Consider the following 27,098-nt stretch of genomic DNA (forward strand, 5'->3'; position numbering starts at 1 on the left):
TCTCACTTCAGTGTGGCCTGTGCTACATAAGTATACAAATCAAGAAGTGTTTCTGATTGAAAGGGCACAAAGAGATTGCTCCAGGCTACTAATACCATCCTTGTGTGAAACAAAGAGAGATAACCAAGAGAGGGCTCAAAAGTGATAATACACACACAAAAATGTGCTATTTTTTCCAAAACAGCACACCTTCATCACCACTAGCTCAGATTCTTTATGTTTTAGTGACACTTACAAAAGTTCCTGCTAAAAGATGTACAAGCAGGATTCAGTACCTGTGTTAAAGCTGCAGTATTGGAAAATAAGCTGAAGAAGAGCTCAAAGATCTGGTTGAGAATGGAAAAATGTTTTCGTTTCAATACAAAATTAATGCTGCAATATAAGAAAAAAATTCAAAATATCTTCTAACCAAGGACTTTTATGCTCCTATCCTCAATATCTTTGAATCTGAACCTCATTTTTTCTTCTAGCTAAGTCTGATTCAATTCCCCTCTAAAGGACAGAAAAACTTTCCATTCATTTCAGTGTGGGCTAAGTGAGGTGTCATGGACAAGGTGAAACAGATAAATGAGCATTCACAGAATCAGATATGAGCATTCCTGAGTCACAAAGGGATGATATGGTAATATATAGTACCCAATGGAAATGCTGAGCACCTGGAGAATGATTTTCATGAGGATGTGTCCTACCTTCCATTGTGACCTCTGAGGTCATAATTCAGTAAATACAGCCACACCTACATTACACAAACTCCCCCTCAGCAAGAGTGATGAAATGGCACCACACAAAGTAGGGTACTTGAGTCTGTGCTGGCTTCTGCACTGCAGAATAAAGCCTGAACCATTTCTACATCCTCTTGACCCAGGAGAATATATACATATCTGAAAGATTATTTTAAAATTCAATTTGTCCTCTACATTCTATAAAGGTATTTCTTTAATTCAGCATGGTAGAACCAACTATGTAATAAGGCACTTCTCCTTTCGTACTTTTTAAATAATGCTTTCCTGAGCTATAGGTAAAAAGGTCATGATCTGCAGGAGATAAGGGTAGCAGATTGTCCAGTAATATGGATCATTTTTCTTGCCTGTCTGGAATTTTTATTGCAGTGCTAGATCCTCCACAGAGCAAAGAAAATGACAGGGAAAGCATCGACAGCATTCTCCAGTGCCTGCTGAGGTCCTTAGCCTTTAAATATTTCAGGCAGCATCTCTGATTCAGAATGAAAATGGACAAATGAAAACATGAACTGAGTTCTTCAGGATGGGAGTTGCGGGAAGAGCCACAGATGAGATTTATCAGGGTATGGAATGGGTTTCTAGTGGGAAGTTATGGCAAATTAGCCTGAATATAGTACTCAGATATATGGCAGGAAGCAATTCCAGAGAGTTATGGCAATAAGCAAAGTAGCCTGCAGGTCTTTTTCATCTGGACAGTTTGGGAATGAGTCTGTGATTGGTTTCCCTCACGGCACAGTCTGCAGCTGGTAAGCAAGGAGAGGGGAAAAGTCAATATTATTTTTTTTAAAGTGTTCCCATTATTTTGCTCTTTGGCCAATACTCATTACTGTGTAAGTCAAGTGTCCCACTTACTCCACAGCGCCTTGGAAACAATTTTGATTGTAGAAACAACCAATAGTCTCTTGGAGGTGGTGGCAGGAAAGTAGGGCAGAATCAGGAGGGAAAGACCAAACCTGCTCATCTTATCACTCCCCCCCGCCCCTTTTATAAGAGCACTCAGCTCAAAAGGACTTTTTTTCAGGCCATGTTCAATCTGCTGCAGTTTCAAAAGTCTCAAGTGACAGGGAATATTTTCTCACCATTTACTGGGAAGTTGGAGTGTGTCAGCTCCTACTAATAAATATCTGGTTTGATGGTGACATTTACAAGTCTCCTGCTCCTCTGAGCTCAGAGCGCAAGTTAACAGCTCACATCCCAAAGTCAGCTCCTTAATTATCTTGTCCTTCCCCCAAAGATTTGTCAGGAATTCCTCTGATGATGCCCCAGACAGATGTGGTACACCAGTGAAGCAGCTTTTGCCTTCAGCAGGACTTTCTGGGTTCCTGAGGACACCTGACATGGCAGGAGGAAGTGACTCAGGTGGATTTCAATGCCTGGTCCTCCAACCCCCACAAGATTTTCCTAAAAATGCATTTGCTTGACTGCTATTCCAATTTTTCATCACACATTCAACAGAAAGAAAGAAAGAAGCAAAATCTTCCCTTGAACAATGTTCTGTATTATTGAAGGCAGTTTGGGGAAAAGATCTTGTATCTAGGACAGGGTAGAATATAAATTAACATGGAAAGGACGAGAGGAAGTTTAACACAGTGTATGGAATCCAGGATTTTTTTCATAATTTAATTCTTGCTTCTTAAAGAGACATGGATTCTGTCTCCTTCTTCACAGATTTTCCACTGAAATTTTTTTAGTAGCAGTCACAAGACAGGGAGAGAAAAGACCAGAAGATCCTATGGCTCTTTAATTGTGCCTATTCTTCTGTCTCCTTCATGAAATATTATAGGGAACAAATAAATATAAATTTCACACTTGTGGAATGATGCCTTCTTTATATGCAGAAATTAATTATAAATCCTTCCAAAGTAAATCTTTATGATCTCATCAAATTACTGTATTAAAAATCATCATAAAAATATCTTTCCATGTGAGACTCTCAAATATATGAAATGTAAATTAACTCTCAGGAAAGCAGCCTGAATGAATGCATTAAGCCTCTTCCGTGGGTGGTTATACAGACACTTTGAACATTTTTTGTTCATATCTTCAATCACCTAAAGTGGCACAACAGTAAAACCCTCAAGCCCTCCATCTTATTTGCTGCAACCATGGCACAGAAATCAGACAGGAGACTTTGTAACAAAAATACTCAGGGATTTCATTAAAATATTTTATTCCTGAGCACCTGAAGTAAAAAAAAAAAAAAAAAAATCCACAACAGACTCAATATATTGTTAGGCCAAATAACTGTTTAGAGGATAGATGCAAAAGGGAGCATCTCTATTTACCCTGAGAATCCAGCATTCATAAAATCTAGATGAAAAAATATCTATTCACACAAATCCACAATAGTACCAAAGTGTCTGAAAATGCACTTTCCCAGAAGATTTTATACTTCATCTAAAGGTAGGCAGGTATATCAGATAGAGGCCTGCCAGTGTTTTCATTAGCTTAAATGATGGAAGATGTACTCATGTAAAATTTACAGTGTACATTAAACCATCAAGGGTGACAGCATTCTTGAAGCCAGAATTAAGATTCAAAATGGTCTTGATAAATTGGAAAGATGGTCAAGATTCAAGGAGATGACTTTGGGCAAGTGGCAATGTGCTGCTCAGGATCACAAGAGAACAGAGCTGAAGTGCCTGTGAACAGTGCAGGGCTGTGCACATCTCATCTTGCTCCTTGGTAACACCACTGGCACATAAAAAACATGGGAGATTTTATTCTTTGGTGCTGGGCACTGATAAAAGTTTCATCCAGAGGACATCACTCAGGACTAAAGTATCTTGAAAAAAAAAACCAAAGCAAAAACCTAAACAAAAAACTGTAGAAAAATTGGCAGGAGTTGAGAAGCATCAAGAACAACAGGAGTTTTAACAAACATCTCTGCATAAAGACGGAATAAGTTACATCTTTCATTTGTTCTTTTGTTTCCAAAAAAGAGAGAGAGAAAAGAAGATGATGAGAGATGGAATAATTACGATTTTGATAGTAAGAGTACCTTTTAAATCTATACTCCATAAAATATTTAAAGATACAACTGAGGAGAAACCAACCCCAAAAGGCTGAAGACTGTGATCAGTTTATTTTGCTTAGGAAATATATAAAATGAGTTTAAAACCAAAGAGCCACAAGTGCAAGATAAAAACTGTACTCAGTCCTTGCTCAAGACCTTGTTCTGTACCTTTTATTACTTCTGAGAAACACTATGGCACTTGTGCAGAGTAACAAAGAAGGAAAACAGTGGAGCTGACATTAAACATACATTAGTCTCCACTTCAAATTTCCAAAAAATTATCTGCATTATTCACCAGGTTTGACACTTGCCACAATAGTAAAACAAAGACTATTATTTCCTTTTTGTGACTCAACCCACAAAACCTCTCTCATTACTGAGGACAAGACACCAGAATTAAAATTGCATCCACCCTCAAACAAGCAGCTCCACAAAATTCTCTCCAGCTGTTCTTTCCCACATTTCTGGCACACAGTGCAGGCTAAGAGCTTTTAGATGCTGAATCCCATGTAATGCTGTTAACAGCAATAAATATCTCTGCTGACATATTCTAAGGAGTTTTCAGTTAATAGCTAATAAAGGCAAGCAGTAAGTATTAGATTTGACAAAAAATGCTTGAACTAACATTCCAAGGTGGGGGCTTTTTTCATTTTTCAAACATGTCTGATTTGTATATTTAACAGTGGCATTGACTAAAGACTGGAGAACTTGTATCCTCAGTGGTGGAAATGTAAATGGTATTCATTTTTAGATCTAAGCAAATTAAAGTGCATAATTCCTATGGGCTCTCATAATTAGATATTTAAGGTGGATTTTGGAGCAAAATGTTAAGCACAGAACTGCTTTAGTGGCTGTCATAACCACTGAGTGCTAAGGCAAAAGGTATTCAAAGACAAAGATAGCATTTAGGAATTTTGGTCTTAATGAAAAGCTTTGGAATTGATAACCTGAGCACTGTTCCTCTGGAAATATCCCTACCTTCTGGTGGAATTTTTGAAAACCCTTTCCTGGGTGTCTCAGTGGTTTATACAGTGCCTGTTTGGGCTGAGCAACACCAAGTTCTATGTTATTTAATCTTTTCAAACACATCCTTTAAATACGGAATGAGTATTTGCAGCCTTGGTTTTGCTGAGCATTAACTCCAAGCAAGTGACATGCTGTTGGTATGAAAAGGCAAGACTGAGAAGCTGTTCTCCAGAAAATAAGAAAATTCTGAAGAGGAAAGAGAATACCAGGGAGTGACTCTGGCTAAGATCACAGATTTTGCCTAGAAAAATTAAATAATGGGAAGTTATGGGGGAAGGTCGAAGAGTGAATGACTAAATGGCAAAAGAGAGTAAAAACACAGGACACATTCAGCTGCCTTCTGAAATACCCTTCCTGCTTCTTCTGCCCAGAAAAAAGCTATAGTTTAACCAGAAATTAAACTTCTATCGCTTACATGCCTCTTGCCACAAGTCCAAGCAATATTTATCTGCACATGCTGATATTTTATCCTGCCTGAGCCATTCATTACCTTCATTAGCAGGACACTGCCAGAAGTACAAAAATGGAAGATATCCAGCCTATTATTCAGCTTTCTTCCTCAGAGTAAGGTCTGTGTGTTATTTAATGTCTGATCCCAGTCCCTGGTGCAGCCTGGCCCATGGTGCTATCTCAGCTGCTGGGGGTCAGCGATGGCATTTCCTGAAAGGAATTTCTGCCCAGTTTGGATGTGGATGAAAATTTTCCACAGATCAAGCACTGGAAATCCCTTAAAGAACTAGAAATGCCTCTTCTGAGCTTTCCTTGCCTACATTTATCCTCTTTCCTTCTCTTATTTCTATTCCTTTTGCTTTTCTGTTGTCTCTCACAGCCACAGAGCTGGATGATCTCCCATGGCAGGCACAGGCTCTGAGCAAAGCATGCTGAATATTGCAGTGCCTCTATTGAAATGACTCCTAGTAACCAGAAAAATACACCTAAAGAATGTCATTGAAACATCTGTTGTTCCTCCCTGGATCACTGTAGAGTAAAGCTGACCATAATACTGGGCTCCTTCATAGCAATATTTGTGGGCAAGGCACATATTAAAAAGAAAAGCAGATATTTTGAAATGAAAACACAATAAACATTAAAACAAACAATCAAAGAAACAATAAACTCTTTTCTCACAAAAACAGTTTGGGGGACAAATTTCTCGGAAGCCTCCCTGTGTTAGTCAAGCTTTCCCTGAAAGGAGGCTTTGAACAAGGTACAACAATCCTGCTTCATTTCAAAGTTTTCTGTATAGAACACACATCACTTGGTCTTGTTAAAGGGTCTAATTCAGCAAGAAAGAAAGTGAGGCCAAGAAGAATGGCAAACAACTTTCACACCAGGTACTGAAATAGAGAATAGATTCTGCTGTTGAAGTAGATAACAATTCCCCCCCTGAGTTGTACCCAAACATTTTTGCCTTGAACAAGAGACTACTGGAAGGAGAGCATTTTTGGAAGCAATTAGAGGATATTGCAGTTACTCACTCTTCCAACTCCAGCTTACCCTGCTCCCTGCAGGTTTCCTGTTTACTCAAGGCCTCTGAGGACTCACATTTCTCTTGTCAGCAGGAGTTAAAGACACTTAAGAAGAACAGAAAATCTCAACCTTTGCAAGCCAACCTCATCTGCCTCTCAACCAAAGCTTGCCCAGACCTTTTGGCCTAAATCCCAGTGCAGCACCTCTAGCATGGAAACTCATGCCAGGCAAAGAGAAATTCTTCATATCAGCACCCTAGAAATCCTTACCCTTATTGAACCGGATGTCCTTAGAAGAGCTTTGTTCCCCAAACAGCCTACTCCATCTCAGATGGGAACTCAGAACAATTTGGGAAGTGCAGCAGGCTGTTCTTTGGAAGGTTGTTTCCCACAAACTTGTTTTTCTTGAATCTTGCCTGAAAATGCCATGTCGCCATTCAAGAATCTTTCTGTGGAGCTGATCACATTAAATTCTTCCCAAAACTTCTGCTGTTTCCTTCCTCTGGCTCCTATTCTTTAGCTGTCACTTGCTGTCTCTCTTGTTCCTGGCTTTGTGGCAACCATGCACCAGTGACCTCTTGGGGTTTTCTTGGTGATGTATCTCACTGTCATTTAATTTTGGCTTTTGAAGTACATACCTTAGATTTGATAAAAACTCAGAGCAGCCAGTGTTTTGGGAGCAGAGCTCACTGGATAGGGTTTGGGTCTTCAAAGACCTGGGTTCCTCTTCTGCCTCCAGACCAGGCCCACTCAGCAGCTGTGGGTAAGTCTTATCTTCACATATATGGCATTAATTTTCAAACTTTTTTTAGATTAACATCATTCATTCCCATGTGCTTGTATAGAACCTGCTACAACATGGCTCTGAAGTCCCTTGAGTTTGCTGATGTATGAAGGAATATCTACATTTCAGAGGGGAGATAAAGGCTGAAATCAGTAGAACAACTGGCAGTTCTTATTAGACAATGATAAAATGGAATCTCATATTATACACTTATTTCTTAACTAGTTCTTTCTTTAAGGCCTTGTCAAAAATTATCTCCTATTGTAGTGCACAGAGAAAATCTAGCAAATAACCCCAGTTTTTTGAAACTAGAGGAAGCAGGAAGCATTAAAAAAAGAAGTGATGTATGTTGAGACAAGGAACCAAGTTCATTTGCTTAGTCTTGGAAAGTGCAATGATGTTCTTCCAGTTTTAGAGATTATTTACTTTCTGAAATATGTTTTAGAGAGTGTATTATGGTTATATTCACAATTGGCCTCAGAGAGGGACACGTACTTGGAGCTTGTTCAGAGTAATTTAATCAATCTTATACAAAAAAGCAACAGCCAACCATTATGGCCCAAGTCAATACTAAAATGATTTCCCAAAACTCATTTCAAAGTCACTTCCAGGAATCAACTGGTAGCTTCAAAACACTGAGGCTCAACGATAAATTTAATTTTCTCTAAAGTCTGTAATTGAGCTTTTTTTAAATAAAAATTATGGTTTGCTGCCATGTCCTTTAATAAAATGCTGTGCTTTGGGTGGCATGTCATTGTGTTCCTGGTAACTCCTCATTTTTTAACGTCAATCAATATATTTGGTATGGTTGGTAGGTACCACCTCATAGTGACAAGAAATACTAACACAGCTCATTTTGTAGAAAACAAACACATGGCATATATTTACTCTGCCTGCCTGCCCACCAGATGGAGAAAAGAAGGGCCAAGACACTGATGGAGTAACTGTTTAATCAGTTTGGTGGCTTATTTATAAACACAAACAAGTCCACTTGCACCTTTGGGAACTCACCATGTTTTCTCTCAGCTCCTGAAGGTTTATGGTGGTTAATACTCTATTTACAGATGAGACAGGTACGTGATATGATCATGACATAACAAGGAAATAACATCTTTGTGACTGCTGCCTCATCTGGATACCTGTATCATAACTGCTTGAGAGCTAAACTGTTCCACTTCATGCACTGAGGATGCCTCTGATTAATTTAAAAATTAAAAAACAAAACCAAATTTTTTTTGTCTGTTTTCCTAATTTTCCTGGGGTTCATATAGACAAAAAAAAAAATAGAATCATATGGAAATATCAATATAAATATTATACCAAAAATAAGCTGCAAATTTAAAAAAACCCAATTACCTATAGATCTACTTACCCAAGCATCCAATGCATTTTCTATTGCATAGCTGTTTAATAAGCTTGGATTTTCAATAAAAATGGTAATTTAAACAGAATTTGGGGGGTTGGTGGAGAAAGCACCAGGGGAGGTTCTGTGGGCTTTGCTTTGCAGGCAGTAGGACCAGCCCATCATCGTTGCTGCTTCTGGCCTAAAATCCAAGAGCCAATGAATCACAGTGATGGTGCTGCTGCCAAGTCAATTAGCATCACATAACCCAGGAGAAAGAATTAATTATCACATATTCACCTTCTGCCTTGACATCTGTGGAACTTTCTATTGGGTCATTTGCCTGTGCTGGACTCTTTGTCCATTTGTGTGTCACCCAAATCACTTCATCTGGATTCAGAAATCTACTTAGATCTACTTAGAAACAAAGCCTTTGGCTCTCTTAAATTTCTGAACTTGGATACTTTGGCTGAAATAGACTCAGGGTATGTAAGGACTTGGCACCAAGTTTTCCCTTCCATAGCTATGGATTTGTGGGGCAGGAGGTTACTGGGACCAAATGAGCAGCTCCAGAATCTTGCTTGGACTTCTGAGAGACCTCTCAATTTCTTATTCCAGCCTCCAGAAAGAAATTATCCAGTGCTCTAATCCTATGATCTTGATAAAGACAAATGATAATGACTTTTACTATACAGATTCAATAAACGGATCTGTAGCAGATGGCTAATCACAAAGAGAACTGTCAACCAATCCCAGTAATGCACAGCTCTTCCAGAGACATCATGGAGGGGAATTCTGGCACACTGTGTTCCAGCACTGCCACTGAAGTAAGCCAAACATGCTCTGCCCTAGGCTGGTGCAGAGATTGAAAAAACAGAATATCTGATGTCCTGGTGGCTTATTTTGATTCTCTCTGACTGCAACCCTTTATCGGCCATGGAGCTTTATTCAGGAGCAGCAAGGGCTGATTAATTGGATTTTCTTGGCAGGTAACCTTTCTTACTCTGCCAATTAGCCCAGTAGAAAAAAAAAGGGCTACTGATCTCCTGTGAGAAGAAACACCCAAGTGATCAAAGACTGGATTCCCTCTCCCAGCACTCCTGGCAGTGATTGTGTGTGATGCATATGTGGGCACACTGCTCATGCACCATAAATGGGCACATTATTGGGTTTTTCATTCATCTGGAAGTTAAGTGTGAGTGATGGAGGTCCTGGATGCTCATAAATATGAAACAGATGCCCAATATAATCAAATTTAGCCTGAAAAATTCTGGCTGAAGAAAGGAAACTTGTGTGGTAAAGGGATACAAAAATCTTAAAAGTGTGTGCTATGATGGGCAGGCCAGTGCTTTTCTCTGTGCTCTCTGGCCAATTAATCTTAAACCCTTTCCTGCAGCTCCATGTGTGCCATAAGAGTGTTTCCCCTCTCCTTCCCCTTCTTTTCCTGCTCCCACAGCTTCTGATCTATTTACAGAGAGTGAAGTACAGATGGGCACCCTCTTGGGCAGACAGGGATGCTGACTGTGGGCTGCACCTTCCTGGAGGAGCAGAGCAGCCCTTGGATGGCTGCACAGAAGGGGTGGTGTCACACACGGTGTGTGGCAGGAGCTGAGGGCTGCTGGGGCTGGCTCACACTCCCAGGAACATCCGCATCTCCCCAGATGGTTCTGTTCTGGGTGGCTCACATCCCTCTAACCCTTGCCAGTAAATCCCCCCTTCAGTCAGTGGCTTCTACATCAGGAAGAGTTGGGGTTGTTTTGAGGGAGCCAAGGCACTTTTGAAGTAAAGGCAGAGATTCTTACTCTCCATGTTCCTGAGCTCTGGAACAGGGTGAGCCATAGGTGTCTCCCTTTCAGCCCTGCGTGGCACAGCTGATCAATAGGAATCCTTCTCTCCACCAAGAGGCTGCTCATTGACATGCTGCTTGCCCCAGGGAGCAAATCTGAGCCATCCAATTTGTCCACCTCACTCACTGCACAGGAACCCTGTGCCCTGGTACAGTTTTGTGCTCATTCCTGGCAGCTGGGTTCACAAAGGCAGGAGCTGCAGAGAATAAACCAGTGACTGGCTCTGGCTGAGCCTGACACCAAGGAGGGGAGCTGTGCTTTGGATTCTCCCTGGCTGATCTTCAGCTAATGTAAATCAACTTGATTCTGCTGGCATCAGTGGAAATGAGCTGATTCAGGCCATTTATAGTTTCTTCTTGTTTACTTACTGCATCCTAATGACTGCTAGGCACAAAAACACCTGACTGAGGACATCAGACACAAAGGCTCTATACCCTTAATGCTTTGTTCAGTTAAGACTTACAAAGACGAGGACTTTACCTTCTGATGAGAAAGCCAGGCCCCTGAACACTTAGCGCTAATAAGGTGCTTTTCAGTTTCTAAGTGCTTTACAAACATTAATTAATTATTCCTTTCAACAACACTTGGTTATTTTCAGTTACTAGAGTGCATGTTTACCGAGTTAGCTCCATTGGTGCACAGCACATTGTTGGCAGCAGGCAGGAGCATAAATTGATCTATAACCACATGCTGTAATTTGCAGCAGATTTGCTTCACCAAACACCATCAGTGCAGCTCCAGAAGCAGCTTGGAGGAGTGACCACTCCTCCCCGGGTCCTATGGTGGGGATAACCTTTACCTTCCCTGCTACACTGAGCAGAAACAGAGAATCTGTTCGCTGCACAATTTAACTAATTCCATGGAAACATATGTCAAACGGGAGCTTCACACAGCTGCAAGAAAGTAGCAACAAATGTTGTATGTGTCACAAAGAAATGCCCATTACACCACAGAAATGACACAGAGAATAGGCAGATTGCTGGTTAGTGAGGTTGCCAGGGTGAGGCAGCAGAATATCCTGCCTGCAACAGTTAGTAAAGATACAAAAAACTCCTCATCTCTATCAGAAAGCTGACAACAGCTAAACAAAAAAATTTTAAAAATCTAACCCAAAAACCAGCCAACCAACCAACAAACCAAAAAAAAGAAGCATGACATACTACCCTACACTACCCCTAACATGGCCAAGTTCCACTGAAGAGAAAGATGACCAGAAGGCAGGAGCTGGAGTCACATCCTCACCTCAAAATTACAGTGGTGAAACAGTGGAACAGGTTGCCCAGAGAGGTGGTGGTAGTTGCCCCATCCCTGGATAAATCAGCTTGGACAGGGCTCTGAGCAGCCTGATGTAGGGGAAGGTGCCCCTGCTCATTGCAGGGAGCTGAACTAGAAGACCTTGAAAGGTCCTTCCACCCCAAACCATTCTATGATTCCACAATTCTCTGAATCAATAATTCAATGACCCCTGCTCTGTTCAGGTCACACCAAAGATGTGACCCACATCTTGGCTTTCTAGAAGAGCAACCTTAGCAACTTGAGATCTCATTTATTTTCCTATCCCTGTTTCTCTCTCCCCTTTACACCACATGCCAAAGGAAAGAAATGCTTTCTGCCAAAGTGCTGTCTGGACCAGTGTGTTTCCACAGGAAATGAGGATTTCAGTGATCTGTGACAGATAATTTTAGCTATTACCATGGGCAGTACCTCTGCAATAGAAAACAAGGTCTTGGGAAATTAAGAGATCACTTTAAGAGATCATTTTAAGAGATCACTTTAAGAGATCACTTTTTGATTAGACACACCCATAATTTCTCCAGGGAACAGACTTCTGACAAAAAATGCTGAAAATATCAAGCTGCTCGTAACTATCAGCAGAAACCAGGCACAACCTTCTGCTGCGTCTCCTGCCCAGGTCCTGGTTAGTGAGGAGCTGGTACATGGTGGCAGAGCACCAAATGCTGCATGCACCCAAATCTCATTTCATGGAGCATTCAGAGCACACTGCCTGCTGCCAGCCCTAAGGTGGCTCCAGCTGTTTCCTTTGGCTTTCTTCAAACTCTCTTTGCTCTGGGCAATCAGGGACGTGGCTTAGCATCATGTACACCACAGGAATCAAAATTGCAGAGTCAGGAACTAAATCTCTCAGTATCAATAACCTGCACCCCAGGAGGGATAAGGAACACCAAATTGTAAAGCTCTGAGACATACAGCCTAATTAATTAGCCATCTTTCACCTTGTTCATATTTGAAGTGTTTTGTCTGCAGGTGGAGCTGTGCTGGCACACACTGGAATGTACTGTAGGTCTCTAAACAGAAAGATGTATTGGCAAATAGACTTTTTTGCCTGTATACCTGTATCCATACCCGGGCTTTTGCAAACACTGCTGTTTTCTCACAGCTCTGCTCAGCAAATCTTGCAGCTGCATGAAAGGCCTGAGTCTGGTTACTGAGCATTATCGTCAACACGGGTGTTTAGAGCTCTCAGCATCTCTCCTGAAAGAATCTCACTGTAAGTAATATACAAGTATTTACTGGAACCAGGAAGAAAAAATTCAGTCTATTTTCAGTCTGAATAGTTTAAACTGGGCTCTGGGATTCTTTGATGCTTTGGCTGGGAAGAAAACAAAATCCCCTCCTGCTGATGAGTTCTAATTCGCCTCCATCTATGCTGGGTACAAAGAAATGGTGAGGTAATCAGACACACTTCTGTGTCTGCTCTGCAAATACACCCAGCCCTCATTTGAGAAAATGGCACATTGCACACTGATGCAAATAAAAGATTTGGGATTATATTCACTCATCCCAAAACAAATGCAAAAATAATTTCTTTCCTGAAGTGTTGAGAGACAAGAGTCATTTTAGTTAATGAAATACAAATATCTCTATCTATGGAAATACAATGTAATTTTAACCTTTAAAATGTTCTCCTTCTGATATATAATTATATTCCTACTTCTGACTTCAGGGGGTTGCATGCAGTCACAATTTTTCTTCATGTTAGCATATAGTGAAGAAAACAAAATGTGACATGTTCTAAAGGATATCTGTTCATTGCTTATAGACACATACATATCAATATAATTTCGCATTCATCCTCTGTAAAATATTTATCTTAAAAGTACAATGATTACTGTAATACCACATGAACCTCAGTGTAAATGTGAAGTACCACAGATGTAGGATAAGTAGCTTTTTGCCACAAATACGTTGAGAAAGACACAAAGGGCACCAACCAGAGTAGAAGCTGTATAAAATCCTTCCTCCAAGGAAGGGACTCACCAGGGTAGTGTTTGTGGGTCATCTCTTCTAGTAACTATTCCCCAATGCTAGTCAGAACTAGAACTTCTAGAGCAAGGTGCCAAATCTCTGTGATAAATGTGGAATTAGATATGTACAGTCAAAATACCTTTCCAGTATTCATCAGGAAAATATGTGGCTCATGCTGTGAAATGAAACATGAGGGAGTTTTATTGCTTTCTGAAATCAGGATTAACAGCCCCTAGTCCCAAACTCATTTTAAATACTTCACCTATGGATGTTCTCTTTATTCTAAATATCCCCAAGTTTCAGACTTTTGTTGTGCTTTTGGTCCCTGCCACACTCCAGGCAACACGAAACACCAACTAATTTAACACATATCAAAATTATTTTTCTCCACCTTTTGAGTTCACTGAGTATTACCTACCCCCACATGAGAAATGCAGCCAATTAATACAGTCTCCATAGCAATGACTTGTACAAAAGCATCCAAGCCCAACAGCAATTTTCAACAATGTAAACCTGTGATTTCTTTATGCCATGGAAAATTTCTTTCACCTTTTAATTCCTATGTAGGAACCAAGAGATAACTTCTACTTGCCTCTTATGATTTTTGTAGGAAAACAGAGCAGGAAAGAGGAACATAAGAAACATGTTCACTCTTGCACTTCTCCAAATGTGGGTGTTGGATGTGTTTGTAACATAACTCGTTGCAGCCGATTGGCACCAAGCCCTGACACGCTCCCTGTCTAATAAAATGTGTTTCTCTTGATACCAAATTCTAATCAGGGCAACTTGCTTGATATATTCTAAATGTAAAATAAATGTTAAACATCCTAGACATTGAATATGTGAAAAGGATCATTATTCACGGGCTCCTAATCAAAGCTTTGTTTTGTGTCATTATCTGTTTGGTTTTACATGATTCCCGCTTGCCTGAGTGAAAATGTCTGGTGTTGGAAATTGTCACATTTCTCTCAGAGAAGCAAGGCAAGGAGCAGTGCTGCATTCAGAAAAGCCTAGGCATAAAGACTTGCTTGTTTGTTTGTTTTTTTCTTTTGGAGAACTCTGTGCTGTTTGCTAGGTTGTAAATTATTGATTTATTTGGTGATTTACTTTGCAGCAAATTGAAGTCATATGCAAGCTAAATACAGTTTTACTTAAGTTAATTGTGATGATGGGAACTATAAAACTTCAGAAATAGACAATTGCATTTACTTGACATGTGCACTATAAGCCAAAAGATATCTCTCTTCCACTCCTGCTATAGAGTAAATGTAACTTAAACTACATTTATTTCATTAATAGCTGCAACATCTGTGCCTGTAAAAGTTTTTAGGTGCTATGAAAACAATGGCATGGAAATATTTTAGGCTCTCTTGGTTTCCCTGTAGGGAGAGATCACCCCCACAATGATGTGGCCACAGAGGGTTTAAACCAACAAATGGGGATGGGGACACCATGACCTCCCCACCTTTTTTCACTGAAAGCCAAAGTATAATTAGTATTTTCCATGTGAAACACGCACTGAACTACCTTTCTTTTTCTGTACTTGTTGGGGCCACAAATGTTCCTCAGAAAAACAGATTTGGAAGGTATGAACATCTGGATGGAAGAACTGGAAGCTTGTGGGCTGCAGTGCACAGAGATCTCACCTGCACCTCACTGGAGACACAGGCAGTGCCTGGAGTTTCAGAGAGAAAGGAGTTTGACTTTTGGTATGGATTTTCTGGAAATACAAACACACCACAGCAGGTGCACAAGCGTACAAGGACTGTTGCCAAGTGACTGCACACAGAGCAGGATGCAGACAATCTGAAGGGATGTCCAAGTTCTGTCCCAAGGCACAACAGATTTTGGGGTGCTGGCTACCAATTGAGGAATGTTACAGCTCATGTTTAAGCTGACCAGGCAGGATATTTATGGCAGTACAAATCTGAAAATCCCAATCCAGCTGTCTCTACTCTGTCCTGTGAAATCCATGCTGTGTGGGTGTCCTGCCTGCTCAGATTCCAGGTGCAAACACCTGTACTGTGGAACAAATGATATTCCAAAGCTCTCATCAGGGCATGGAGCAGGAATGGGGCTCCTATCAGTGAGAGCCAGAACCCCAGAACACACAGCATCCCCTTCCCACACTGCAGACCAGCCTCACAGGAGAAGTCTGGGTGCCTTGAGATCTCTGAGATCTCTCTCCAGGATTCTGGACTCTCTGTGAAAGTGAGCACCTGAAAGCCCTGACTGATCTGAAAGGAGATCCTTCCCACCCAGAGCCCTTGCTTAATGAAATCAGTATTCCAGTCAGCTCCATCACTAGAAAAAGCAGCTGCAGTATGCAGGGAACATATTCTGTTTTCCCAGCTCCATGTGCTAGCATTTTGCAAATGAAATTTTCTCTGACTTTTAGGCTTTATGAAATCTTGAAATTAAAATGAAATATAATTGTCAGGGAATGGAAAGTACTACTTTTTGGCCAGCTCTATTTGTACATATAAAACATCCTAGATGTCCCAAAGTGTCTTTCATGCCATCTTGAATTATATCCTTTTTTTTTTTTTTTTAATTGAGATCTCCAAAGCCAGCTGCTTAGGGGTTTTCAATGCCCAAAATCCCACCCATTATTTCATTTGACACTCAGATCCCTTGAGCAGCACTGAAAAATTACTAAACCTTAATATTTGAGCGAGACTTCCAAACAACAGCTACAATGAAGAAACTGGTCTTGGCACTAAAAACCAATGAATATGTAAGACAAATTGTATCTGGAGAGAGCAAACACATTAAAACAGCCTACCAGTAGCATCTTTCAAAAATATCTAATGTAAGCTGCATATTCTTCAATAGCTCAAGGGGCTTATAGTCAATAAATTTAACAGGTTGCAAAAAAAAGTCAAAGCTAAAGTACAGTATGTAAATGGAAGCTGGAGTGCACTCTTCTTTTCAACCTTAGGACAGAGTTAATAAAGGGGAAATGACAAAATACATAAAAAGGAATGCACAGGATTTGACAGAGTATGTTTTTTTCTTTTAACTTCAAGGCAAACTACCAGACTATTTTGGTTTACAGATAAATCAAACAAAGAACTTTTATCAGTTTGCATAAAAGTCTCATTTTCAGCACTGGAAAGATTAGGCTTCACAGCCTTATTCTGTATGTGTATGAGGGGGATTACAAGGGAAGTGGTGAAAGTAATGACCTTGCCAGGGATTAGCTTCCACAATTGTATGGTAAAATAGTTGTGTTTTCTATGCTTATGGATTAAGATATTCATTGGCAGTTTCTGCAAACTAGTGAAATTCACAGATATTTTCAGTAAGAGGGTGGTGACAGTAGCAGTATCTGACAGGCTGACATTACCCATGGTGTTGTGAGGCTCAGCCCAGGGAACTGGACCCTCAGCCTTGCCGATTTGTTTGCAGTGGCTCAGTGTTTGTGTGACAAAAAGGGTTTCCTTTTGGAATTCCCTTTATTTTACAGTTGTATGGTCATGCTAAATGCAAATGTATTGGACCCATTTGGTCCTTTTTTTGCTTTTCAAGAGCTACACCTGACTCCTCCCAGCTGACCTAAGAGCACTTAGGGCTGGCCTTTTACTGAGTTACCCCACACACTGACAGCTACACTTGGTTAAGCTGTCAGAAAACTGAAGTAGCTGGACCATTCCCACTGAGATTCTCTTTCTTCAATGTTTCTTATTTTTTCTAAAAAAAAAATATTTTCGGTTTCTAAAAAACTCTTAGGAAGAAGACAGGAACTACACATGTGGGGCAATCAAGACAAGCCCAGTCTCTGCTCTGACTAAATGGTGACTCTTTAGATTGAAAGCTGCTGCTTTGAGGAAGGCAGAGCAGAAAATGGTGTGGAGGCTCTTGAAGCCCAAGCCAATATCTCAGTACAGAAAACAACAGGCAGAAAGCCCCTCTGAGTGGCTCAATGTTTCTGAAGACTCTCCCGCTAGCTTAATCTTCCCAAGGAAGTTGAAAATAAATTCACCAGAAATGGCCAGCTACTTGTCTCTGTGCCTATAAAATGTAAAACATTTTCTGTTTGTCCTGATTCTATCATTTAACTTTGCAGATATATTGGAACCTATTTATCAGGCAGGATAGTGAAAGAAGAGGTTCACTTTGTTTACTTACTCACAGTAATCTCTATGGTAAAATAACTGCATGGAGGAGTAAAGACAATTTTGTTCATGAGAGAAACATTCCCATGAGGGACAGCACAGCATAAACTTGGTAAGTTTGCCTCAAGCAGTCCCAGCTCACTGTGGTTGGGTTTTCCACACAAAGCAAAGCACATTCTTATGGCAAAGAAATGAAGGCTTATACCAGCCTACACATATTTTCTTGCACTAGCAGAATTAGTTAATATAAAATTATGTTCAGCAGAGAAAGATTTCAAATTCCTAGTCTCTGACTACCTAAATAATTTCTCCTACAAATGCAACATGTCAAGATTTTTCTTGGATAATATTGTCTGTCAAGTCTATTAAGCTGGGTGAAATAGTGCCTGGGCTTCTGCTCTTATTTCATGACAATGGAAAGTGAGATAAGCAGAGAGAAAAAAGAACTGGACCTGGGTGGAGGTTTTTTGGAAGTATAGCACAAAAATAGTTTTAGATAGGTCCATGTAAGGTAGACACCAAAAGTGATGATTAAGTCTTCAAAATCATAGTGATGGGTATTTGTAGACCCAGTGTGCAATCCCATTGTGTGTCCCTGCAGTGTAACAGGGGTGTAGCCAAACTTTATGTAAAGCAGTCACACTCCCAATGGCACCAGTCTGCCTTCAGAAGCACAGAGCACACAGTTCAAGCTGTAAAATTAATTCAGAAAACTGGAAAAAAACCCAAGGAGGTTGACCTCTGCTGAACTCAGTGTTGCTTGAAATGGTTTTAAAACAAAGCTCTGTTTGCCCAGAAGTTTTGTAGTGGTTGAGAGACAAAAACTCTGAGCTTCAGCTTGGACTGTGCATGCCAATAATTGGCAAAAAATGAGCCGTCTACCCCTGGTCAAGGGAGAGGTTCTGGGACATGCACAGGGTATGAATGATGGGCTCTCAATATGGAAGTGTTGGGAACTAATCACCCAGGGAACATCACAGGCTAATCAGAAAGTCCAATAGAAATAGACATCTTTCAATGGACATAAAACAATTCCTTTCATGCAGCTGAGCTGAGAAATCTTTATCTCATGTAGGTAATGAAAAATACACATCCACTGTGATAGATGTAGTTCTGCATATAGTTAGAAATTCACTTTTTCTTATAATTACCTTTTCTGTCTGTTCATTCTTCATTTCTTTAACGTAGTCATCCAGTGGACATTTTCATGAAGACAACCTTAAGAGCAGAGATCTCACTGTTTTCTAAAGAAAAGAGAAAACAAAAAGCTTTTAAGTGCTATATTTACCATACTTAATCCCCAGGTGGTTACATCCACAACCTAATTGCACTGGCTGATTTTAGCAGGCAAAAGCAAAAGGCAAAGATACTGTATATATCCACAAACTGGGAAATAGATAGGAGGATACTGTGCCTCCAGAAGGCATTATAAAAAGGGGAAAGATTAAATGCTTTTTCCTTTCTTTACTGTTGTTTAAAAGACATAGAGGAAGCACTTCTTTTTCGTGTAGTGCACTTTTACCAAGGGGTTTTTCTTCCAATGGTTTTGGACCCGTGAGAGCTGCTTTTAAAATCATGGTGACAATTTCATATTCTAGAAGGAATCTGAACACGTTATCACATGTTCCAAAATATATCAACTTGCATATTACTTAACATTAAATTAAACCTGGCTCATTACACTTGTAAACCAAGAAACTTTAAAAACTCTGCATTCTTTTATATAAACTCTTTTACTTATCTAATCTATCTAATTCAGTAAATAAGCACTGTTTAATATATGGTCATAATAGTTTCTTTATGCCATATCAATCACAATTTCTAATTATAGTTGGGCAAACAGCATTTGAAGTACATGCAATCTGTCTTTGTTTTTTCTGACCTTTGCCTTTCAGTGACCTAAAAAAAATGTCAATTATTAAACCAAATTATTTAAAAGCTAGTATTCAGTTAGACAGAAAACTACCTCTCAGACAAATGGTATCATATACAGTAAGCAAGGTTAGATGGAGACAGGATATTCAAAACGAGGTAATAACAATCATTTTATAATCAATAAGGTCAGGAAAGACCTCCTAGAACATCAAGTTCCTTGAGTTTTTATCTTTCTGAAGAAATATATAAATGGTAATGGTAGAAGTACAAACAAACTTGCCTTGTCTTTTCTTACAAAGTGGATTCCAGTGTCTGTAAACATAAATTTGGAGCATGCGCTCAATTCCGGTGGCCAGAATGGCAACAACGATGAGCTACAGGAAGACAGAGCTGCCAGCATAGGCAGAGTCCCACTTTGGTGGGGAATACTGAGCAGTCTCTTGAGCTATTTATGCATCTGACAAACTCTGAGGAAAGTACTGGAACAAACCTCCTGCCTCCCGGGCCCATCACCAACACCACAGCCTGGCCAGACCCTGAGCAAGCAGCAATTGCTTGAAGGGCTGTAGCACACAGCTGCCCCCTCACTGAGGGCCCAAGACAAGCATTTTTGTCTCCTGGAGCCCAAAGGTGTTCAGCACAATGGCATGGAGATGGCTTTACAGGTGAGCACTGTCTCGCAAGTGACTGGATCCAGGTCTGTTCTCAGTGAGATGCTCACAGGGCTGTAAGTCTGCATCACCTTCTCTCCATCAAACCCACACGCTGAGGAGGCCATAAAATCCACTCAGCCTAGGAGGTTTGTCTTATGAGCTCACAAGAATTGAAGTTCTGCAGGTCAAATCTTGATTCTAAATTGGCTTAAAGTACCTTTGAAAGTATAAAATTATGAGAGAGCTCAGCATCATCATTACCATTAGCAGCCACCCCTGAAAATGCTCCAGAAACGATGCCGAGTGTTCCTTGGAAGGAAGTCAGAGAGATATTGCAATTACCAACTATGTTATATCATTTAAGTATATATTTAGCTTAATTGTGGTAAAACTTGATAGTATTCTGTTGATTTCATAATTACTAGAAAAACTGCAAAATAAAACACATGTCTAGGGGGACTGGGAATTTGATGTGGTTTATAATCAACAACATTGTTCACAATGACAGATCTGAGTATACAGAAATTATTTCACATTGCAGCACTGGTGCTAACACTTGCTTTTCCACTTGCTTTTCATTACCATTGCAAAGTAGTTTTCCTAGACAGTGCTTATTTTAGTCATGGCAGAAACTAATGAATTTTTCAGACTTGTGTCTGGGTTTTATTATACTCCTATACAATCTTTTATTATACTCCTACAAAATCCGGTTTTTATGTATTGTACTATCAAAGAGTGGGCTGAGTATGCCCTTACCTCCCTCTGAATCTTTTTTACAACTTTATAATTCAGAAATTTAAACTTCTCTTGACCCATTATGAACCACTCACCCCTGAGTCTGACCTTTCTTCTCCCTCTGGGTCACTGTGAAAATTATTGGAACTCCAGGGGCACCCAAAGCATCTATTCTTTGGCCCTGTTGTACTAAACAATGTAAAAACAAGGCTGTAAACAGTCCCACTCTCAAGAGCTTGCAGTCTGGCATGTTTACAGGACAGATTTTAGCAAAGTAAAGAAATGGCTGAGCTAATTCCTTTTAAGCTAACATTGGTATCTCTAGTCTGTACTAGAAAGTAAGCACAATCTATGTTGGTAAAACAAAGGAGCTAAGTAAGAGATAGGAAAAGGGAAACTCATAATTCCTCCCTGCACACAGCTGACATGAGCATGAGTATTCACAGTAAGAGACCCAGCAGAGGAGAAAAGGGATTTTGTGTGAGCAGCTGTCAGTTTGAGCATCATTTTACCCTTTCTCAAAATTTGTCCTTTGAAGAGGCATGAGTACCGCTGGCGTGATTCCCAGCCGTGCTAGACCAGAGCTGCTGAGGAACCTCTCCATAAGGTGAATTCTGTGGCTACCCTGGTGCACAGGGAGGAATCCAGCACTGTATTGATTGGCTTTGTGCTGTTGTGTAGGGGAATCTAAAGACATACAGAAATGTGAGAGGGAAACAGTTTGGTTGGTTGATACAGCCAGGAACCAGCAGCCAATAGACGCTAAACTCTACTCCCTATTTCTTCTGCTGCTTTCACTCAGTCAGTTCATTTTGCTCCATGGATCAATTTCCTTATTGGAAAAAAGACTCAAAAAGGTCCTTCTTACCTCTGCCTTCCTATTGTACCCTGCAGGGTCTGTGGAGGGAAAGATATTGTGGATGTGAAATGTGTGATTGCTTTTGTGGACACAGGGGTCTCCTGTTACTGATTAGGTGGAGCCAGCTCTTCCCCTACATCATGAATGCTGAGCAGGCAGATCCCAACACAAAAGTTGCCTGATATGAAGCTGTGGAGAGGGCAGACTTCAGAGAAATACTTTCTGTATGGTCTAAATTTGCTTTTTCTCCCTTGTAGAGATAAGGTTTGATTGAGCACCACTTAATGCAGAGCAGAGGATGGAAAGATATTGGAGAAAGGTAGACATTGTGGTGAAGAAGAACTCTAGAAAATTAAGTGCAATTGAAACAGTAAGAACAGTAGAAAATCAAGACTTTCACATGAGTTAAACAATGGGGTTTTTCCATCTGTTGCTTCAGATAAGTACTCCTTACCTACTCCATGCTCCTCTCACAGTCTCACACATCCAAGGTCCTGGCTGGCTTTTTTAGTAACACTACAATAGGAGCAATGGAAAGGCAATAATGCTGGTATTTGATGTTGCAAACAGCAAATTCAGTTTAAGCATTTATTTAACTTGAGGGTGGATAGCCCTCCCAACTGAGAGCCCCACAGTGATTGTTTAAGACATGTCAAACAATGTGTATTTCAGAATACCAGAGGAAAAGGCAGCCATGGGAGTAGTTCCCTGGTGAAAGATGGTCACTGCTATAATTGGTCCAGATCTGCTTCAGAGCAGGTTTAGATATCCAGCAGTGCCCCTGATCACTCCAAACAGACAGGGATGTAGCTGAGGAGAGGAGCACAGTGAGACTCACCTGCTGTAGCTTCAGGTTGAAATCTGCCAAATACCTAATAAACATGCACAAACCTACTGTGCAGCTTGTGCAAGCTCTGGGGAGAAGAGCAGAAATCATGTGGAGAAGGACATAAAGGAACATCAAGCAATCCCATAAGAAGCCAAACTTTAACTTTCAATGTTTATGGAAGTGATCTTCATGTGAAGATCAGTGCTGCACTATTTCACTAATTCACTAATTCATCATGCACAAAGAATGATGGGCACCTTACTACAGGCTAAGGTAATGTAACAAAGACAACATTGCAGACCTCAGCTAATTTCAAATTATATAAAAATTTTGTCATCTGCATGCTTTAAAATCATACTTCAAGCAGCTTAATATAAAACTATAGCCTGCTTTTTAGAAGCATAACCTATAATTTATTTTTCATTAACTGCTCAAGTTCAATTTTGATACTGTAAAGCTAAATGCATTTTTTAAGCTTTTACTTTCATCAATCATTTGATTTTTTTTCCTGACACGTGGCATATCTTATTCAATGGTATTGGCTGCTCTGTTTTTAAAAAATATTCTGTTTTCTAGAATACCAGGAGGATTGTATTTAGACATCTTTAAAAAATGTAGTGACAGCAATTTCAATCAAAAAAAATGAGAAGAAAAAAATACAATGAATAACAGCAACTGAAATAAGTTAGAAACAAGGAAGGAAAAAGCAGTATTGGAATACTTTGGTTTCATTCCTACTGAAGTTTGTGATGTTGTGGAAGACTTATGAGAGCCTTGTATACAAGTTAATACTGCAGTAGATCGCCATTGCCATCTCCTGGTAAATAAACCATATAACTGTATTCTAGATATTTTTCTAAACAGTCATATATTGTACAACTGTTGAGAGATTACACCATAAATAGGCAATAAAGGATTTAGGGTATTTATTGTGAGACTATCATTGCATTTTTATTCTTTGCTCACGCAAGACCTTTATAAAGAACTGCATTACAGTTGATAAATGGTGGTATTTGTTCCAATGCACTCTTTATGCTGAAAAGAAATACTGCTAGTTATGACTCTGTAAATTAAGGTGAGACAATGGGTTTTGCTGTGATTGAAACAAATAGCTGAGCTGCTTAAGGAAAACTCCCCACAACCAAAACAAATATCCACTCAGAGAGAAGGTGTTGGTGCCCAGTGTGCTGTGATAGAGCTGTGACACAGCATCTCACAATAAAAACAATGTTCACCAGCACCAAGCCATGGCACCCAGAGACAGTAGGGACAAGAGCAGTGACAACAGCAAGCTGTCATTTCACTTTCTGGTATTTATAATATTTTTATTTTCTTACCTCTGTCATCATCCTTCCTGCTGTCCTTTCCCATTGTGTCACTGTCATATTTTCTGAAAAATCCCTTCACCAGGATTTCTCCTCCTGAGAAGCCTCAGAGAAAAATGAAAACAATAATTATCTGATTCACTTCTCCTGTGTTTTGCTGCTTTGGAATGTGGATTGGAGATTGTTTATCCAACAGATGGTTCTTTGATTGGTTTCATGTGAATTGCTTTTACGTAATGACCAATCACAGCCAGCTGTGTCAGGACTCTGGAGAGAGTCACAGGTTTTTCATTAGTATCTTGTTACACCTTCTGTAAGTATCCTTACTCTATTCTTTAGTATAGTTCTAGTATAGCATTCTTTAATGTAATATAATATCATAAAACAATAAATTAGACTTCTAAGAACGTGGAGTCAGATTCATCATTTCCTTCCCGCACAGGGTACCCCAAAATACCACACCATTGCACTCCCTGTCTGCCAGAGCTGCTGGTTGCATGTGTCTGTGCAGGTCCCTGTGTTTGTCCTCCTGACACAGCACATCCTGTCCTGTGGGAAGGGGAGCAGCAGGAGCAGCCCCTGCCAGCAGAGCTGTGTGTGTCACACCAGAGCCAGCAGCTCTCACCTTCTCCATCACGTGGGGAAGGAGAATGAGATGTGTGTACAACTCATTACCCTTCGGAGCAGAGAGCAGCGCTCGATGTGATGCTGAGCCTTGATAAATCATCCTTTCAATCAAATCAGTAAACAGAGGGAAATGCTGTCTAACTGGCAATAAATTTCAGGCAAGTTCAGCAAGGAGTGACAGATGAGTCAAAAGGCTGTGCCTGGCTCTGTTTGTGTATTGCTTTTGCATTGCTTCTTTCTGCATCAGGGAAAGTGAATTCCCTCCCTTGGAGCTGCGTTGGCTGCCAGCATTGCCAATTAATGTGACAGGGAACAACCCCTGCAACAAGTGTCTGCTTTTTGCCATGCAAGCAAAAGAAATGTTTGCAATATTCTGGAAGAAACTAGGGCTGAAGGCTTTCTGACTACACCTTCTGAATCCAGAGCTGCATCATGAAAAGCATCTACTTAAGAGCAGCCCTTGCAGCAGTGGCAATTCAGTTTGAATCTTCCAGCTCAGCACCCACACAGCCAGCACTGTGGTGATGGGGTCAGTCACAAACACTGGGAAAAAGGAGGACAAATGCAGGCAAGTGCAATGGCATTTTAGAGCTGCCATAGTGTCAGAAGGAGTAAAGATTAACTGCAGCTCAGCAAGAGCTGTGGAAAGTTGCTGGCTGTGGCTATTTGGAAGGAAAAGAGCTTTGGAACAAAAGTGAGAACAGTGTCTTGAGGGACTTCTATTTCTCATCAAGCCATTTCCCTCATGAGGGGACACAGAGCTGGTCTTGGACTCACAAAGGCATTTAGAAACCAGAGTCTATGGCAGGTTACACTTAATGATCATAATAGCTATTAAAGCCAAAAGGGACTGGAAAACACAAGCTTAATTATTTGACTATCCCAAGGGATCCAGAATCAACACACAATACTAATAGTATCTCCAGTCATTGTTATTAGATTATGCCTAGAAACTTTTCCCTGAAGCAACACTGTAATTATGTATTTATTAATTTGTCTTTATTTGCTTTAGCTTCTCCAGTCATTAGAAAAATGCATGCTTTCCACTGCAAAGAAATTCAAAACAAAGTCATTTCATTGAGGAAATGGGTAAAAACAACTGAACTCTAAAACAGAGGAGTAGAACTCAAGAATTCATAGCTTTTCTTGGAATTTGCAACGGAAAAAAAAACCCACCTGCATTAGGGAAAAGTAGAAGGCAGATGAAAATTAGAAGCTGAGATACATTTCCCTTTCTACACAGAGTGCCAGTCAGATCTGCAGCAGATATTAAATCAAGGAGCTGTTCATTCTAAGAACTTCTGTCTGTTCAAGGAAATCTGGCTTTCAAACAAGATAGAACAAAAATGAGACAGGAATGCCATTCCCATTGCTCTCTCCATACCAGGAACCAGGTTTCCATAAGAACATGGCAGATTGTGCTTCTGATATGTCCCATGGCCCTGCAGGATCCAAAGATGAAAGTCAGAGGGAGAATCTTCCCATTCATTCCTCAATCTACTCCTTCCTAAGAAAAATTATTTTACAATATCCATCAGACACTAACAAACATCCCAGGCAGGGATAGCATGAGTTGGCAAACTTTAGACACAAACCATGAAGGTTCAGTGACTCTAAGGCTGTCCAGGCATCAAAAAATGAGAGAAACTCTATGATCTTTTTGTAATGGTTTTAAGCTCTCAATATCAAGAGATGGAAAAAAATTTTATGCAACTTTTTTGCACAACATAAGTGAAGGTTGCAAGACTGAACTCCCCCTTTCTCTTGATGCTGCAATTTCAATAAATGTGCTTAAAATATTTTCCTTCATGAAAAAGAGGGGGCAGTAAGAGGGGACAGGAACAAAGCAATATTTGAAAGATTTGATGAAACACAGCTCATTGCTGAGTGTCCATCTTATCTTCCTGTGCCACATTTCTGAGGATTGGGAGTTTACAAATAGCACTGCATCTTTTCCTTAGCACGCATGGGTGAGAAGACAAAGAGTCAAGCTTATACATTCCAAAAGAAGAACTATTTTTAGGATAGAGGTACATTCAAGTCAGAGGTACATTCAAGAAATGCAGAAAAATTTGTCTTCCCAGAATTGAGTATACTATCTAACAGGACCTATAGAGCAGGATTATACTCCATGGCTTACAAGAGTATTGATCTGTGTGTACTCCTCAGTGGTGTTACATTCATTTTAGCATTGATCTCTCTTTCATTACACCACTGCATCATGCACTCTCAGTGTCATCTCAGTGCTCCTCTAAAATCTGACTGTCTTCTGCTGCTGTCAAGATGTACAGATGCATTGTACAGCTTCCAATTCAAAATATCAATTTCAAAGTCGTATTCTCATGCAGTCACTCCCCACCTTTTAAAATAATACTAAGGACCTACCATCCCTTAATCCTCCAAAACAAGTTAAACACAGAATAAAGAAGACATTGGCAAGTGCTTTTTCTTCAGAGATTTTTTTACTCTGTGCATTGTTTGTGTTACCTTTCAAAGAAGCTTGAAAATACCATTTCTTTTCCTCACAGCTCCTTTCTATTCCATTTGGAAAACATTGATTTTCCTTCCCCTTGTGATTCTTATGCA

At 40.1% G+C, this 27,098-nt stretch overlaps 1 long non-coding RNA gene across 1 annotated transcript in view; it reads right to left on the reverse strand.

Moving 5' to 3' along the window:
* Positions 1-20,471, reverse strand: part of LOC131087727 (uncharacterized) — a 33,015-nt gene extending 12,544 nt beyond the window's left edge. Inside the window, exons 1-2 of the long non-coding RNA XR_009114907.1 lie at positions 20,399-20,471; positions 18,761-18,853 (exon numbers count right to left, since the gene is read on the reverse strand). This is a non-coding gene — a long non-coding RNA (uncharacterized LOC131087727). The remainder of the gene's footprint in view (positions 1-18,760; positions 18,854-20,398) is intronic.
* Positions 20,472-27,098: the final 6,627 nt, after the last annotated feature.

The sequence above is a fragment of the Melospiza georgiana genome, chromosome 10 (assembly GCF_028018845.1).
Source record: "Melospiza georgiana isolate bMelGeo1 chromosome 10, bMelGeo1.pri, whole genome shotgun sequence".
NCBI classification, from domain to species: domain Eukaryota; kingdom Metazoa; phylum Chordata; class Aves; order Passeriformes; family Passerellidae; genus Melospiza; species Melospiza georgiana.